Here is a 17,856-nt window from a genome sequence, read left to right as displayed (position 1 = left end):
CATATACAGACAATAAATTAAGATCAGATAAAAGGCCTTACGACAGTGAACTGGCACACAGTCAGCCTGAATATATAATAGGTAGTTTGACTTCTTGTTCTTGATTGCCTGCAATGGATGTGGCTCATGCATAATTCAGCTATGAGTATCTATCCCTTTCACTCTTAAAACTTTTCCAGTTTGGAAAGCCATGTACTCATGCCAACTATAACAAATTATTTCTTTATCATTTGATTATTTATAAACAAATTATTTTCCATTGTAGTTTTTGTTATATCCTCTTATTTGACTGAAGAATAAAAATATGCAAGGAGATTATAATTCATAAATCTATCACGGCAACATTAATAAGATTCAAATAGACGTTTGAGTACCGAGCTTTGGATTCCAGACTGTGGTAGTGTTTTAAGGTTGTAAAATCTTTTTCGAGACAGGGTTTCTCTGTATAGCCCTGGCTGTTCTGGAACTCACTTTGCAGACCAGGCTGGCCTCGAACTCAGAAATCCACCTGCCTCTGCCTCCCATGTGCTGGGATTAAAGGCGTGTGCCACCACGCCTTAAGAGGCAGAGCCTGATGGGAAAAAATTACATCACCGAAAGTGTGCTCAGTGATAGAGATATTGGGTACCCCACACACTCATTGATTTTTAGCAACCATGAAGTATACAGACCTCTTCCCCCATGATGTGGGAACATAAACATCAACAACAACAAAAAAGCATCACAAATTGAAACCACTGGAACTGTGACCCCAAACCACCACTTTAACCTTCTAAATGTTTATCTCAAACACTTTGTTCCATCAATGGAAAACTGCCTGACAAAATTTCCACAAATAAAGAAAGAGCTTGCCTCTCCGTGCTGATTGTCAACTTAAAGTGACTCCTAGGTGCACACTTTCCTGATTAGTCCCTTCTGAGAGTCTTGAGTCATCTGAGTCTTCTTATTCATAGAACTGCGAACATCTGTCTTTCTGAGAGTTGAGTTGGATAATAGTTATAGCCAATGAGACACATAGTGAGTAAGTTCTACAGAGGAATTAAATTACCAGAAGACCATGAGCAAACTTAGGACAAGAGCAAGATAGGCATCTGTGTGTAGTTTTTGGTTGATAATCCCAGGTTGTTTCACTTACAAAGGCAGTTGCAAGCAGGACCAGGTTTGCAGGCAAGCATTAGTATAATGGTAGGGAGCAGGACCAGGTTTGGGGGCAAGCATCAGTATAATGGATGGAAGCTTCTGGGGGTTTCACAATAAATAGACAATGAGAAGTACAGAGCAGCTCAGGTGCGGCTTTCTATGAGGTACAGACTAGAACAGCTCTTAGGAGGTACTTGATTCCTAAATATAGGGATATAGATTTAGTCACAGTAATCGTGGACTTTTCAAGAGAGACTAAAATGTAGGTATCATGTTTGTGTGTGTACACAAAAGAGTAAGGCGATAATCCATGTTTTCTTAAGATTTTACAACTAATTCCCTATTTGAAATATAACAAATTATAAGAAATGATATATAAAGTACTTACAAGGATTTTGGACCACAAAATTTTGGCATCAGTGTTTGATAAGCTAGTCTATGGACTAGCAACCTTGTTATGTCAAAGATTAAAAAGGGAAATCTGTTTTCAAATTCTGATATTTTTTTCAAAGAGTCACCCATATAGGTTTTAAAAAATATTTGCTATTTAATTTTGTACTCTTCAAATGAAACATGGTTTCCCGTTTTCTCTTTCTCGGCACTTTATCTTCTCAATCTTTAGAATTTTTATGTAAATATTCTGCTACTAACTCTTATTCAAATTAGTAATGTTTTATTTATCATCAAAACATAATCTTGATCTTTCTTTTTACTCAAGAACACATATGTTTTCTTAAATATATACAAAAAATACCAGATGTCTCCATAAGTAATATAAAAACAAGTATCATTTTCTACCTCTGAAATTACAGTCTTTTCCCCTCTTCTCCAGTAATGATTTCACATTCATATCCCTCGCACCCTAGAGTATCTTTAAACATCATCTCATTATTTTGCAGGCTACCAGACCTAACAAGGTTTCCCAAGCATATGTTTTTATAATCTGTTACACTGGCAGAAGGAGAGGGGAGGAAGACATTAATGTCTAAATTTGAATATATTCAACTGAAAATATACAAATATTTCTCCACTGTCTTTTCTTGCATATTCATCTGTCAATGCTGTTTTAAACTGAAAACCTGTTTATTCTTGATATTAAACTTGTTTGTTTATTCTTATATTAGCTTGGTTTTGACTGCTGGGATAAAACATTCTGACCAAGAGCAACTTGAAAAGGGCAAGGTATACTACGCTCTATTACAGCCCATCATCACTTGGGATGACACACAGGGACTCCAACAGGAACCTGAATGCCAGAGCTACAGCAGAGAAAGTAGGGTGCTCCTTCCTGACTTGCTCTCTGTGGCTTGCCCAGTTTGCTTTCTCATATGCCCTAGGACTATCTCCCAAGGTGTGGCACTACCCACAGTGTGCTGGAACTTCTCACGTCAATCAATAATCAAGACAATGCTCCATTGACTTGCCTATTGTCCAATGGAGATATGTTCTCAATTGGTTGGTTCTCTCCATAATTTTGTGTCAAATGGTTAAAAACGAATACACATAATTCTGATAATAGATTTGTTCAAACTTCATAAAATCAAACAGAAATATACTGTACCTGCTTTTATCAGACTTGAGTCTCCACATGATTTCATTCCTCTCAAATTCTACTTCTCCAATCTTACTATGCCCTTACAACCTAGCTTCCTTATCAGGATCTTCAGGAAGCATCCTTTTATTATCTGATGCAGAAACAATCAAACACATAGCATTTTCTGTAAGGTTTCCTTTCAGAACTGTCTACTATAGGGTGATGCACACCTTTAATGCACACCGATCCTTGGGAGACTGAGGCAGGTGGAGTTTGTGAGTTCAAGGACAGCCAAGGCTACATAGAAAAATCTTGTCTCAATAAAACAAAAATGAGAGAGAGAGAGAGAGAGAGAGAGAGAGAGAGAGAGAGAGAGAGAGAATTAAGTAAACACTACTTAGTAGTTACTTAGTTGCATGGTTACTTAATTCAGTCTAGCCACATAGACAACAAGACACTGTATGGATGGCCACATAGACTGTCAACTTAATCTACTGTGTAACAAGTCTGTTCATTTTGCCTGTTCACATGAATTAAAAACCTCCTTGAAAACAGAATACTCCACTTTGGTCTGGGTCTTTGCTATCAACAGTGATATTTTGACCAAGTATTAAACCACAGAACAAGGCTGAAGCAGATACAGAAGAATGAAGAAGACAGAAGGTTTTTTCCCCCAGACTTTCTTCCTCTCTACTTAGGTCACACAACCTCATTGATATTATTTTCAATTCTAAATAATATTTTTCAAGCATATAGCTTATGCAGAATAAGAAAGTCGTTATTTGATTTAACTCTGTAAAATCTGAGACAAATTGCAGAAAAGGTAAGACAAAAATACTTGTTTTTGAATACATTGAAGTTCTGAACTAACAGCAAATTTAGAGCTCAAATTAAAATCAGACTTTGTGTGTGTGTGAAAACCACATGACAAGTGTGTTACAATTTGTTTCAAAATGATACAGTGAATCTCCAAGATGGATGGTCATCTTAATCCTGTGTTTCTCCTAGAAGTGAAGATTAAAACAATCCCACTCAGTATACTCGGACTCACTCAGTAAGTTATCCATTATTTTAAAAATAAACTAAATTCTAACTCCATTAGTGGTATTTTAAAATGAAAAAAATATTTAATGATATATTTTCTATATTTAGTTGCCTTTCTTTAACAAGTCACTGGTCCAAATTTCTCAAAATGTAGTATATAAATTATAACATCTATGACTTGGTTTGTTTGATTATATTTCAACCTAACTTCTTTTATTTGATAACAAATAAACATCAGAAAACATTGATATTTTTGTGCATATTCTCCACCACATATGTTTCTTATAACTCTATACTTTATATCACTTATAACACTTATAACATTTTACCCATATCTTGCATGTGTCCTGTGCATATTTAGAATTTCCAAGTTAAATAAATTCCCTATGCAAGTGATAAAAGTAATGCCCACGCCCAGGAGCTGGTAACCAGGACAGCACTAAAGGTTTAGAGGATATCTATTTATTATTCTGATTAGTTTATGATTATATGTTGGCTTGTTTATAAAGTGGATGGAAAAATCTATGATGTGCAAACAGTCAGGAGAGGCCAACAAAACCCACAACACCTTATCTATATTAGCCTGACAATTGAGTTTGAACAACAGTATTTTCTAAATGTACTCTATTCAAGGCTGGATATGTAATTACCTTCAGTCCATAGTCTAGACATTAATGCTTTCATAGTATTTAAGACTCCTTGTAACATGCTTGCAGCTTTAAGTAAGCAAGGCTAAATCTTGACCAGATAAATTAGCAAAGAATGCAATAAAAGCCACAATAAAAGAACTTTATCCTACAAACCTTCAAGTAGCTGCTAAATGAGATTTCTTTGAAATGCAGATCAGTTGAACTAGATTAGTGAATTTTAGCTCCTGTCAACATCATAACAAAATACAAATACAATTGTTCCCTGGTCTTATCTCTGAGCTTCCATCTGCTGCCTTGTTATTTACTTTCCTTGATTTACTATGCAGATCTAAATAAGGCACATCAAGAAGGGCTTACAGCACAATGGCTTCTTAAGCTTTACATCAAGGTATTTGAAACTGAAGCCAGGAAAGGGCTGCCATCAAAGACATATCTCTAATGAACTTCCATATCAGAGCAGGTTTGGTATTTAATACTGCTGTGAAAAGAAAGAGCTACAAATCAGAATGGCCTACGAAAGAAAATGCCTACAAATCTTGATGAGATTAACACCTCTGAGAATTAATATCCCAATAAAAATGATGTCTGGTACCTTGAAGAGTTAACTCCCAACCTTTCCAAATATAATGCACTATGTCAGGAGCAGACAAATCATTTGACAAGGTTAAAAGGTCAGAGAAGAATTTTTAATTTTCTTTCTATGCTAGAAAATAGTATTATTTTCCTCCTATGTAACAATATATCTGTAACAGAACAAACACCCTTGACTAGAATTAACTGAGCTGTAACATGATTCTCAATGCCACAGACATTTTCCACTGTTTTAAAAAGGAAAAAAATTAGGGGAAAACTTCACAATAAAATAATCTAATATAAAATGACAACATGCAACATTTGTTCATCTATTCTAGTAGTTCCCGTTTCTGTCCCCACAGCAATCTATGAGAACAGAGTAACAGTTTCTATAATTTGTAAACCCTGAGATTTTTTTCCACTATATACCACCATTCTCTATGGAAAATACGGAAATAATCCTCCACTCTCTGTTCCCACCAATTATATTTTTCACTTATAATTCTAACATACTGAGCTTGAATAAAATAATTCACAAAACTAACGTGAATGTTTCCCACAAACCCCTTGCAATCCTGCCTGACACTTTCTTTCCCATAAGCAATAAGGTCTATAAACAAATGATACTTTGTGGGGAATTTTTTCCTAAAGAAAACATTTCAATCATTTATGTCATTCTATAGAGAAGATCCCACAAGCATGTTCTGTTCTGTGGATCAATCAGTTCCAAACCAAAGTAGACATGTTGTTGACTCCCGTGCCTGGAAATCCTGCTGCAGGCTCGCCAGATGATGAAAACTGAGGTATGCAATGTACAAGGCCCCACATGGCACTCAGTAGCTCCTGGGCATGTCAAACTTCACAACTACCCTACAGTCAATGACAGCAAACACCTTCCTTGTTCTTTCTTCCAAACATAAATTTGCCTCTCTCATTCCTCTGAATTATGGGCTGTCTTCCAGAAACAAAGCCCTAAACAGAAGCAACCTCCCATGCCTATACAACAGAAATCACAGTTTGTCTTTTCGTTGGATTTCATTTCTTCTAGGTGATGTTCCAGACTCATTTACAACCACAAGAGACTGTTGTTACCACTTCTTGTTTAATGAAATGAGAAAACAACAGATTTACATATTCAATGGCAGGTGCTAAGACAGGTTTGTCTGCTCTTGACCTAAAACATGTAAAAGAGGTTTATGTGCAACAGCTGTCTCAAAGGTATTGGTGTTCTGATGGGCAGCTGAAACTCTGCCATCTGTGGAAATGTGTGTTCAAAATGACAATCTGTTTGAAGAACCGATTGATAGCTAGTGACTCACCTTTATCCATAAGTTGAGTTCTCAACTTTGCACGATTTTGCTATCAGTTTCCCACAAAAGGTGTTAAATGGGAAATCTTACATGAACAGTTAACATATATAATTGATCACTAACAGACATTTCTTTTAACTATTTTAATACACTGTAAGGTACCTGATACTGTATTATAATAGCAGTATCACATCCCAGGTCCCAATTTTCACTGCTTAATGATTTTAATTGCTCGGATAATGACCAAAATAACTACATCCTATGATTCCTGCTACCTTATCTGTTTCCTAATCTATTCTTATAGTCAAGCTACAGTTTTAGATTTTAAAAACAATGAAGTTACATTGTAGCTTTTTAAAGCTCTCTTATTTTTAGCTTTAATTGAGACAAGGACTTTTTTTTTTTTTTTTTTTTTTTTTTTTTTTTTTGAGGATATAACAATTCCCTTTAAGATGAAAGGCTACTCTGTTTTTCTTCTCCATGAAAATAAAGAATCCAAGTTGAACCATGGCCAAAATGGCCAAAATAGTTTGTTTCCCGTGGTGTTTGTAGAAAGCATCACCCTATGACCCAAGCTTAAGGTTGGGTGATCTCTCTAAGGTCTAATTTATTTGTCAAAAGATGTTTTCATCACAAACGTACAAAGGCTAGATGTGAGTAGTACTGCTCAAATAAAACAAACCATCCACAGCGCTTTCTTAAGGAATAGCAATCGCTTATAAACACAAAAGGTTTGTTAAATTAAACAGTCTCCACATTACCAGTGAAACAATCTAGCACCAGCAGATAATAAAAAAACCCGTCTCTCTCCTTTAAACATACACACACATATACTCACATGCATACACATAAACGCATCAAGATATCCATGTATACATACATATACACACACAAAAATACACACATATGCCTATATATATGCATGTACACACATATTATATATATACATATATATGTATATATATATATATATATATATACTCACACACAAATCCACAAACATACCCATGCATGTATATATATATATACCTCTACAAACACATAGACACACATACACACTGCCTAAGCTATGTTCTATTATCAAGACCACAAACTTTGCTTCCATTGTGAAAAGACAGGAACAGCATGAGCTGCCAAATTGTCAAACGGACTTAAATTTAATGAAAACTCCTTAATTCGAAGTTTCATAACATCTGAATCCTTCAAATTTAAAGAAAACCATAATTTATTATAAAAATTAAGCTTTCCAATTTTAGTGAAACACATATTTTAAATACTCTGCAACCTCAAGTGGGTAATTTGAATTTTTTTATGTTACCCTCAATGGATGTTAGAATTTTGCTGCCATCTTCTTGCTTTTCAAAAATTCTATGTTTTTTTTTTTTTTTTTTTCTGACAGAACACTTGACCTAATGATAGGAAGGAGAAACAAGCATGTATAATTGATGGCGACTGATTTAAAATCCTCCCATTTGTTTTATGACTTCAATACTTTAGAATTAAAATATCGTTTAAAAGAAGAAGAGAGAAGGGACAATCATCAGTTCCTGTCCCCAGCAAGGGGGATGAGACTTCAGCACGATCCCTTTAAAGCCTTCCCAAAATTTTTAAAAATGAAAATCATTTACTCGGTAGGTTGTAACTGGCTTTGCTAAGCTGCAGTAATCCATCATGTGGATAAATATTTAGACAATATTTTAAATGTGTACAATGTTCTTGAGCGCATGCCACAGTTCCAGGCTGTCACGTAAACACAGTCTGATCAAAACCATTCTGCTCGCATAATAAAAGCCCGGCTAGAAACACGACTCTTCAGCCAATGAGAGAATGCAGACATTTAGGAAAACTGCTGCAGGACAAAGTGACCGCCACTGAAGTAAAGCATGCCAGTGTTGAGATCAGAAGGTCATTTTGTTAAAGTAGATGCCATCTAAATGATATTAGCTACTCCAAATAGATGCTATCACCGTTTTATTTTAATTACCACCAGTGAACAATGATGGCGCATCTATTTAATGAGCATCACTACACAGCTGAAAGGGTAATAAAGTGCCACAAGCCATCCTGATGACAGAGAGTAATTTCCAAGGCCTGCCTTTAAAGTAAAAGAAGGCAGGATATGTCAGAGTGTGGACGTTAACTCCAGATTTGTGGGTTCCTAGGGAACCAACAACATCTAAAAGGGCATATATTTTTATATGTACACTGACTACTTAGGGGATAGTATAGGGGAACTAATCCTATATTTAGTATTAGAAAAGTAGAAATGAATACTTAAGGCAATGTTTCCTAAATATTCACATGGCAACACATCCACAAACAGAATACTATACTTAAACACACAAAAAAACAACTTTGCAGGCTCTACTCTGCTCTGGCTGGGTACTAAAGAGACACCCCTGCTAGTGTATAGTATGTATGATATAGGTTTCAGGCCAGAAGAAAGTCAAATCAGTCATACAGATCAATTGAGTGTCATCAGTAGGGTAGAAACTTATTAATATGCCTAGCCATTATCATTTCAGTTTATAATCTTTAAAGCTGATTCCTAGTGGAGAATCTAAATACGGACTAAATGGTACTCACTGAACTCCTAAAATTTCCTAATTTTTAATTTTTTATGTTACCCTCAATGGATGTTAGAATTTTGCTGCCATATTCTTACCTCAACCGACAACGCACACAAAAGCCCTGGGTTTGATTCCCAGCATGCTATAAACCATTTCAGGTGTAGACCTGTGAAGCTCCTTGGAGGCAGGAGCAGAGGTGTGTGTCAAAGAGGCAAGGACATCCTCAGGTGAGTGTTGAGTTCGAGGCCAGTCTCAGCTACATGAGACCCTGCATCTCTTTTTCTCTCACATGCACACAAAAGCTATTGGGATTGCTAATACTTATGATATATTGATCAAGAAGCCTCAAATCATTTTTTTTTCTTGTACCAAGTTTTGCTGTATATTTAGCATTCCGTCATTTGATAAGAGGCAGACAAAAATCTGAGTTCAAATTCTGTTTGATCTACATAGAAAAAGCCATTCTCAAAATAATAAGAAGAAAACAAAAAGGAAAAGAAAGAAAATACAAAGAAGAAAAAAAAGAAAAGAAAAGAAAAGAAAAGAAAAGAAAAGAAAAAGTTATTTTCATTTGGCTTCACAGTGAAACTATAATAGATACTTTTCATTAGTGTGTATGGGAAAGTTAGGCTACTAATTCCATATCACATTGTTGGAAATAATTTATTTATACCAATTAATCTATTTTTGATCGTATCATAGGAGAATTGTGAAGGGAAAGTTATTTCCTTCTGATCAACAGAATGGAGTCTGCCCAAGCTAGAGACTTAAGGTGCATCTTGTGTTGGTCAATTGCTAAGGGACAACCCATGTTGAGTAAGTTCACCATAAGCCATGCTAACAATGTGAGAGGAGTAGTTATTCCTTAAGGGAAGACTTGCTTTTCCTTCCCAGAAACTCTGAGTGAAGTGTCTGCAGAGCAGGCTCCTTCAGCCCGCAGACTTTCCTCGCTGGCCTTTCTCCTTTTCACCTTTGTCTGGGTGTGCTCTCCTGGGCAGCCTGGGCTCCCACTCATTCTCAGAGTTACTACTTTTCATTCCCTTCTGCAGTCTGACTGCTTACAAAGGCCTTACCTTCTTCCTGTTGCCCATCTTTCTCCTTTGAGAGGCTGTGGAGATTTACAGTTTTTCTGCCCCAGGATTTTCTCTATAATTGTTTTCTTTTGTTCTTCTAAGAAAATGGAACTTGAGCTTTCTTCAGAGTATTTCGTTTAATTTTTGATTTGTTTATAAAATGTACTTCCCTGAGAGAGGACCTTAGTTTTTGGTATTAACACATAATATCCCGCGTGGAGCTACCCCAAAATTACTAGCAATAAAATTACTTAAAAATGGAGAAGAGATAATTAGGGAAGATAATAAATATAAATTACTATCTATTTTCATAATTTACTAAAATAAATAAATGAAAGTGTATATGGAAACAGCTTCTAAAGTTAATAATTGGATACTAGTGGACAGTATCTGCTGTATGGTCTTTTCTCTGAATAACGAATACATAAAAGAACGCATACTAGTTGGAGCACTGGTCAGAAGTACAGTTAGAATAAAAAGCAAAGAAAAACAAAGTCAATATTCATAAGAAGGGCCTTCAGTGTAAGAAGGAACTGCTACACCAATTAAGAATCATTACTTGCAAAATTCTGATGAAAAAAATTATAGCCTCAGAAAGCTATGGAAATGATAGAAAATACAATAAAATATAAATAAAATAAAAATACAGCAACAACAACAATGAAAATGGTAGCAACAACAATAATAATAGACTCCTATGGGTTCTGGTAGAGAGGACAAGAAAGGGTGACCGACAAAGGTGAGAAGAGAGCATCCAGATGCCAGAAAGGCACCAAGAGAAGATGTTACTATAGTGTCAAGCAAAAGGAACTTATAAGGACTGAAAACTAAATCTAGTTAAATGATATAAAAAAGATCAAACTGCCAAAGTGTTGAAAGAATTTATAATATTTGAAATAAAATAAGACTCAGGAATGCTAACTCTTACTAAATTATGTCAAAACTTTGATTCCTTTCAAAATTTGTACACAATTCACAATGTGTTATATTGTTGGGACATTGCCCTGAAAGCTTTTAAAATTTTAGTTGTTGTTGGCTGTTATGGAATTAGCTCTCTCCTTTTTTCCATGAAATTCAGGAATCAAATTAGGTTATCAGGCATGATGGCAAGCACCTTTACTGCTGAGTTCCTGCTCTGCCATGACAGGGGTTTCAATGTAGTTCAAATTGTGAGTATTTTTTTTTTTTTAATATGTGAAATTAAACTAGGCATAGTGGCACATGTTGTTAATCTCAGCAGCTAAGTGGCAGAGACAGAGAGGCAGAAATGCAGAGAGGCAGGGAGGCAGGGAGGCAGGGAGGCAGGGAGGCAGGGAGGTAGGGAGGTAGGGAGGCAGGGAGGCAGGGAGGCAGGAGGCAGAGAGGCAGAGAGGCAGAGAGACAGAGAGACAGAGAGACAGAGAGACAGAGAGACAGAGAGACAGAGAGATAGAGAGAAAGAGAGGCAGAGAGGCAGAGGGGCAGAGGAATCTCTGTGAGTTTGAAGGTGCCCTGGTCCACATAGTGAGTTCTAGAACAGCCAGGACAACACAGTTTTGAAAAAAAAAAAAAAAAAACTCAAAGAAACAAAGAAACAAAGCCTATGGGTGAAACAGACTCAGGCTCAGTGGTACTAAGACCCCTGGCCTCTGCTTACAAATTAACAGTTCTTGGAAAGACACAAGAATGTTGTTAGTACATAGCCTTCTTATCTACACTATGGAGGAAAAGCCTATTCACTTTATCCCCAAAGAAGCAGTGTGAGGGTGCTTGTGAAAACCCATGGAAGGACAAGGTTCAATCCTTATTACCTCCAACTCTGAATCAGCCACATTCTGCACTATTTCCCATAATAAGCTATACAAAAATTTTCACTATAGTACGTTAATGATGTGTGTCTCCAGCCCTTTCTACAAACTATATACACCTTAAACATTAACTGCAGTTTATACCACTAGAAGGCAAAAACTGAAAAAAAAAAAAATAGAAAGAAAATGTATTACAAAAATAAACTTACTAAAATCTGTTGAGTGAAAAAATATCAGGGAACCTATAGCATCGCCATGACATACGTTTTGAGATCTTTTTAAAAGAGTCTCTTGTTTAAGGATCTTAAACTCATAGAATAAAATATAGATCAAGTGAACTATGAAGTGTCTGGGTAGCTAATGTGCTTGCCTCCATGCATAATAACCTGAGTTTGATCCCCGAAATCCATAAGGAGAAGAGAGAGAACCAATTCCTGTCCGCTGTCCTTAAATCTCTACAGGAATACTGGCAAAAAACACCCAAACACAGAGAGAAATTGGGGGGGGTGAGTATCAATGTAATAATGTTTTATAAATACTGACTGAGAGTAGGCTAAAAATAATTCTCAATTCTCTCATTATCAGGTCCAATTTACACCAAATTCTCTACACTGGAAGATGTAAAGAACGTATCTGACATTGGTGGTAGGCAAGGTACTTGGTCCTGTGGAGGCTTGATGCCCCAGACAAGGGGGATGGTAGAGGGGTGAGGTGGGAGGGGGAGCCCCCTCTTAGAGGCAAAGGGGAGGAGGATGGGGTGAGGGTTCATGGAGGGAAGAACTGGAAGGGGGATGACATTTGAAATGTAAATACATAAAATGATTAGTGTTTTAAAACATATAGAAAAAAACATTTTTAAATATCATGGAATTTAATCAGTGATGTAGAATTTTTACAAAGCCAAATTTTTATGAATTTAAGGACTTCTTAATGATGCAACTCTCTTTAGCAGAGTAGAAATCGTCAGGCCAAAGCTAGATAGCCATCCGTGAAGCAGGATTTTGAACTGGATGACCTTTAAGATTCGTTCCAAACCCAGAGACTCCAGGACTCTGTGTGGATCAGGACTGTTTCAGGCAGTTGCCAAGTAACACGTCTTTTGTTTTCCCTGTCATACACAACAATGGCAATAACTATCATTTTTCTCAAATGCCATGACAAATTTATATCATAGTGGCAAATTGGCAATTAGTATCTCCCCAATTTTTCCCTTTTTGTAATATGCACAACCATCATAAAGATGGTCCCAGTTTTAAAGGTATATAAATAAAATCCACTTGATATATAGAAAAAATAATGTCAATGCCTTTCACGTTTTCTCCCTTCCAGATTTCAGCAATAATACAACACACTCACAATCTACCACTGCCTACACAAATTAATAAAGTGACTTGTTCATCTATGTATCCATTCCTATGAACATGTATTGACTCTGTATGCAGGCCAGTCTCCCAAGTTAAGAAAATACATGATGGGCCTAGAATCACTGTGGTTATACAAAAGGTAAGGTGAAAGAAAGACACTATAAAATCACTAAAATTCACTATCTAGTTTATATCCACCCCAAAGATATCTATCTGAATTACTTTCTCAAATCAATGAAATTGACCAAGTCTAAGAGAAACAAGATTTGTATACCCTGAATAACTGGCTATAAATTAAACATAAACCACCATTCGAAGTGGTACCCAGCACCTCAATATAAACACATATAACAAAGAAGTTTCTCACCATATAAAGAAAAGATTGTAATGAGATATGTGATTTCTTTACAAACCCATAGATACTCTAAGAGTATGTTTTCATCTTGATCCCAAGTGCAGGGTATGGGCCTACTTCGCACTGCCCACAGCAGGTGACCCTGAGGTTACTCAAGGTTTAGCAGGGGTGTGATTTTACCAGCTGCAGAGAGTTTCTACAAGTGTGATGTTTGCAATTCTGGGGACTTCTCAGAGGATATATAAGGACAAGAGCCCTAATAGAAGGAGCTGGTTGGCCAACGAAGAGTTGAGAGATGTTTGCTGTAGTGGGTTCTATTTTGTCCAGTAGTCATGAACAAAGAGATGAGGAGAAGGAATTAAATATCCTAACAGAGAAGATGAGGAGGTAATCTGACATTATGGTTGCCCCCTTCCTCTCTATCCTTTTGTTCTCCCCTACAAAGAGTTAGGAGGTTGGGAGGGTGGAAGAAGAAGGAAGAGAAGGGTGGAAGAAAAGGGAACCTACAAAGTACGAAAGACCTGCCACAAAGCTTTAGAAGTATAAAATATTTCATTATTACCTTAAGGCAGTGGTCCTCAAATAACAAAATGCTGGAACCCTTTCATTCAGTTTCTCATGCTGGGGTGAGCATCAATCCTAAAGTTAGTTCATTATTACTGCATAATAATAATTTTGCTACTCTTATGAACTATCGTCTAAATATGTGATATGCCAGATATCTGATACGTGACCCCATAGGGGCCATGACCCACAGGTTGAGAACTGCTGCCTTAGAAAGAACTCAAACCCCTCATATCAAAAGGTTTTGAAAACAAACACTCTAAATATTACTTGCATATACTCCCAATAATTCTTTCAAGGTAACAGAATTCCTTGAGTAAGAAAGTTTCAAGAGAGTGAAACCTGCTCCAAGTCGGCTGCTCCTTGATGGCTGAGGTGCTATTTCTACGCATTCCAAGTTTCCTGTGACATGATTAAAAGTTCTATGTCACTTAATTTTTTTTGTGTTTTATAATTAAAACTCAAATGCAGTGTGAAAAGGTAATCATTTTAACCTTTTGTGGTTAAAATTATATATGACCAAACTTATTTATACATATATATGTATATATGTGTATATATATATAAATGTTTCATTTTGTAAAATGAGGAACTTCAGAATACTATTTGTTAGCGTAAAATTCAAGATCTGACTAAAAGGTTTATTTAAAATTTTAAAATTTTTAAAATTTTAAAATTTTAATGCAGTAGGATGTTTCACATTCATGCTTTATACTAGCCGTTATGCTATTGCAATGGTAAAATTAAATTTCATAATTTAATTTTTTTTATTTCACCCCTTTGGGTAGGCCACTTGAAACTCAGATAGACCTCTTCATCTTGTGGAGTCCGGTCAGTGGTTCAAATCACGCCATCAAAGCCAGTGTGGACATTTCAAAGTGTTTTAAGAGGTTAAAAATAGAATTTCATTCATTTTTAGTCACTTAAGCATTCTTTCAGTTTAAGAGCTCTGTTGTGTTACACTCAGAGTAAATTTTGATTTTCAGGTAGAATTTGTAGCTTCTTCTTTATGACACTTCCTCTGTAAAAATACTGTGCAATATAAATCTCCAACATTGATAATATTTATAAATAAGCATGTTTTTTTCCAAAGAGAAAATAAGAATAAGCAACCTCAGATGCGGTAGCTTTGTAACATCTGAAAAAAGAATTTTCATTGGTATTGTAATATATTTTAGCATGTATTTATGGAATTCTACCTCTACAAAAAAAGATTATATTAACTTTTAATATCACAAAATAGTTTTATATTATTTATATTAATAGACTACAACATCTGAGATGTACAATGTGCCAAAATTTGAACACTTAAGGACGATAGAAAATGACGCTTATGTTAACTCTTGATACATGAAAACATCGTCCTACTCACTTTGCAACTACTGTTTAAAAACAGAACAGGAAAATAAGCTGAAACACAGGCCCATATGCAAGTGAGTCAAAGGCTTTATTTCACGGTTTGCTTAAATTGGTCCACTCTGGGAATTGTGAAAAGCTGAGTAAAACAGTCACTGATGTCACAGTCACTCTAACACAGTTGAGTTCCGTGAGCGACGAAAACCATTCCAATCATCTCGCCCCAACACAACTACTGCAGCTTACCCAATGGTCCTGGCCCTTACCTTTGGGCACATGGTAGTGATCAGACTTCCCTACTCTTGAAATCATGGAAGGCAATTTAGATTGCTTTACTAGTGGGATGCGAACAGCAAACTCTAGTGCCAGTAAGTGAGTCATTGCAATCTCTGCTGCGGCATCAAGATACAGCAAATGCTCTCACAGCCTACTATCAGCAGAAAAACTTAACCATCTGAACAGGATTCGCAACCTACTCCAAAAATAAACTGTTTTTGGAACAAACCAAATACCTTGACCAATACACGTGTGGTGGTTAGCTTCCGTTGCCAACCTGACAAGCATCAGTAATTGCCTGGAGAGATGCATTGCTGCACACAGACATACGCATGCACATGACTTAGCTCTTAGGTGTGCCTTGGTGGGACTATTGAGAGATCAATTGAAGTGGGAAGATCTTCTCTAAATGAGGGCAGCTCTATACCCAGACTATATTCCTGAGTTTTGCAGCAAATGGATGGAACTAGAAAATATCATCCTGAGTGAGGTAAATCAAACCCAAAAGAACAGCCATGGTATGCACACACTAGTGAGTGGATATTAGCCAAAAGAGAAAAAGAATGTAAGAGAGAGAGAGAGAGAGAGAGAGAGAGAGAGAGAGAGAGAGAGAGAGAGAGAACACAATAACCAAGATACAGTCCACAGAACTCAAAAAGGTCAACAAGCTGAAGGGCACAAGTCAGAACTCCTCAGTCCCACACAGCAGAGAGAAGAAAGTTATCACAAGTGGGGAGGGAGAGGAGGAGTTGGGAGGAAAAAAAACAAGGGTGGGAGGGGAGAGAGGTGAACCCGATCTGATATTGGGTGAGGGGAAAAAAAAACTGAAGATCTGAGGGCCAGCAGAAAGAATGGAAATAGACAACCTAGGGAGGTAGAAGGTTGGGGGACCCTCCAGTATGCACCAGAGACCTGGGGGGTGAGAGGGATCTTAGAATGCATGATAATAGGGAGAGAGAACTTAGAGAGCCCACCTCCAGCAGGAAGACAAGGCATAAAATGACAGAGGGGGTTGCCATCCCACAGTCAAAACTCTAATCCATATTTGTTCCTCTCTGAAGGAACTGCAGGGATGGAAATGGAGAGGAGCCTGAGGTAAAGAAGGTCCAGCCACAGGCCCAAAGTAGGATACAGCTCAAGGGGAGGTCCCAAGCCCTAACACTATTACTGAGTCCATGGAGCACTCACAAAAAGGGGCCTATCATGACTGCCCTCTGAAAGACTCAAGAAGCAGCTGAAAGAGTCAGATGCAGTTATTTGCACCCAACCAACGGACAGAAGCAGCTGACCCCTGTGGTTGAATTAGAGAAAGGCTGGAAGAAGCTGAGAAGGAGGGTGACCCTGTAGGAGGACCAGCAGTCTCGATTATCCTGTACCCCTGAGATCTCTCAAACACTGGACCACCAATCAGGCAGCATGCACCAGCTGATATGAGGCCCCCAGCACATATAAATAAGAGGACTGTCGGGTCTGGCTTCACTCAGAAGATGCACCTAACCTTCAAGAGGCTGAGGGCCCCAGAGTGTTTAGAGGTCTTTTTAGGTGGGTGGTGGGTGGTAGGGACATCCACATGAAGACAGTGGGTGGGGAGGAGTTATGAGATGTCGAACAGGTGGAGGGTAGGAGTGGGGTAATCTGGAGTCTAAAAATAGGGAAGTAAAATAAATAAATAAATAAATAAATAAATAAATAAATAAATAATAAATAGACAAAATAAAAATAAAAAAAACATTTGGACCATTTTTAAGTTATTTTGTTTGTACATATAAATCATAAGGGTCACAATTAACACTCTTCATTAAGGTAGACAATGTACAAATAAACAAACCAAAATTCACATTTGATGAGCTAAGATACATGGATACTGTGATCTCAAGGTAAAAACAAGAAAGCTTTCCCATATGAGGTTCACAAATGTCAGAAGGAAAATGGCTGCGATCTATGGACACCTCCATAATTGTGTAAGTGAAATATATTTCTAAGATTTTATGCATTTTAGTTTAATATATCAGGAACATTTTTTTGATGCTGGGAAAGAGAGTTTTTTTGGAGAGTTTGGTTCTTGATAATTCAACCACTCTATTCGGTGACCATGTGCCCTAAAATACTCCAGAAGCATAAATTGGTCCTGAAGAATTTTTTTAAATGACATAAAACTGGGTCGGGAAGGGCAGTGGATATGAACATAAAACTGGGTCGGGAAGGGCAGTGGATATGAACATAAAGCTGGGTCGGGAAGGGCAGTGGATATGAACATAAA

The sequence above is a fragment of the Mus pahari genome, chromosome 2, assembly GCF_900095145.1.
Source record: "Mus pahari chromosome 2, PAHARI_EIJ_v1.1, whole genome shotgun sequence".
Taxonomy (NCBI): domain Eukaryota; kingdom Metazoa; phylum Chordata; class Mammalia; order Rodentia; family Muridae; genus Mus; species Mus pahari.
Note: the sequence above shows the minus strand (reverse complement) of the source record.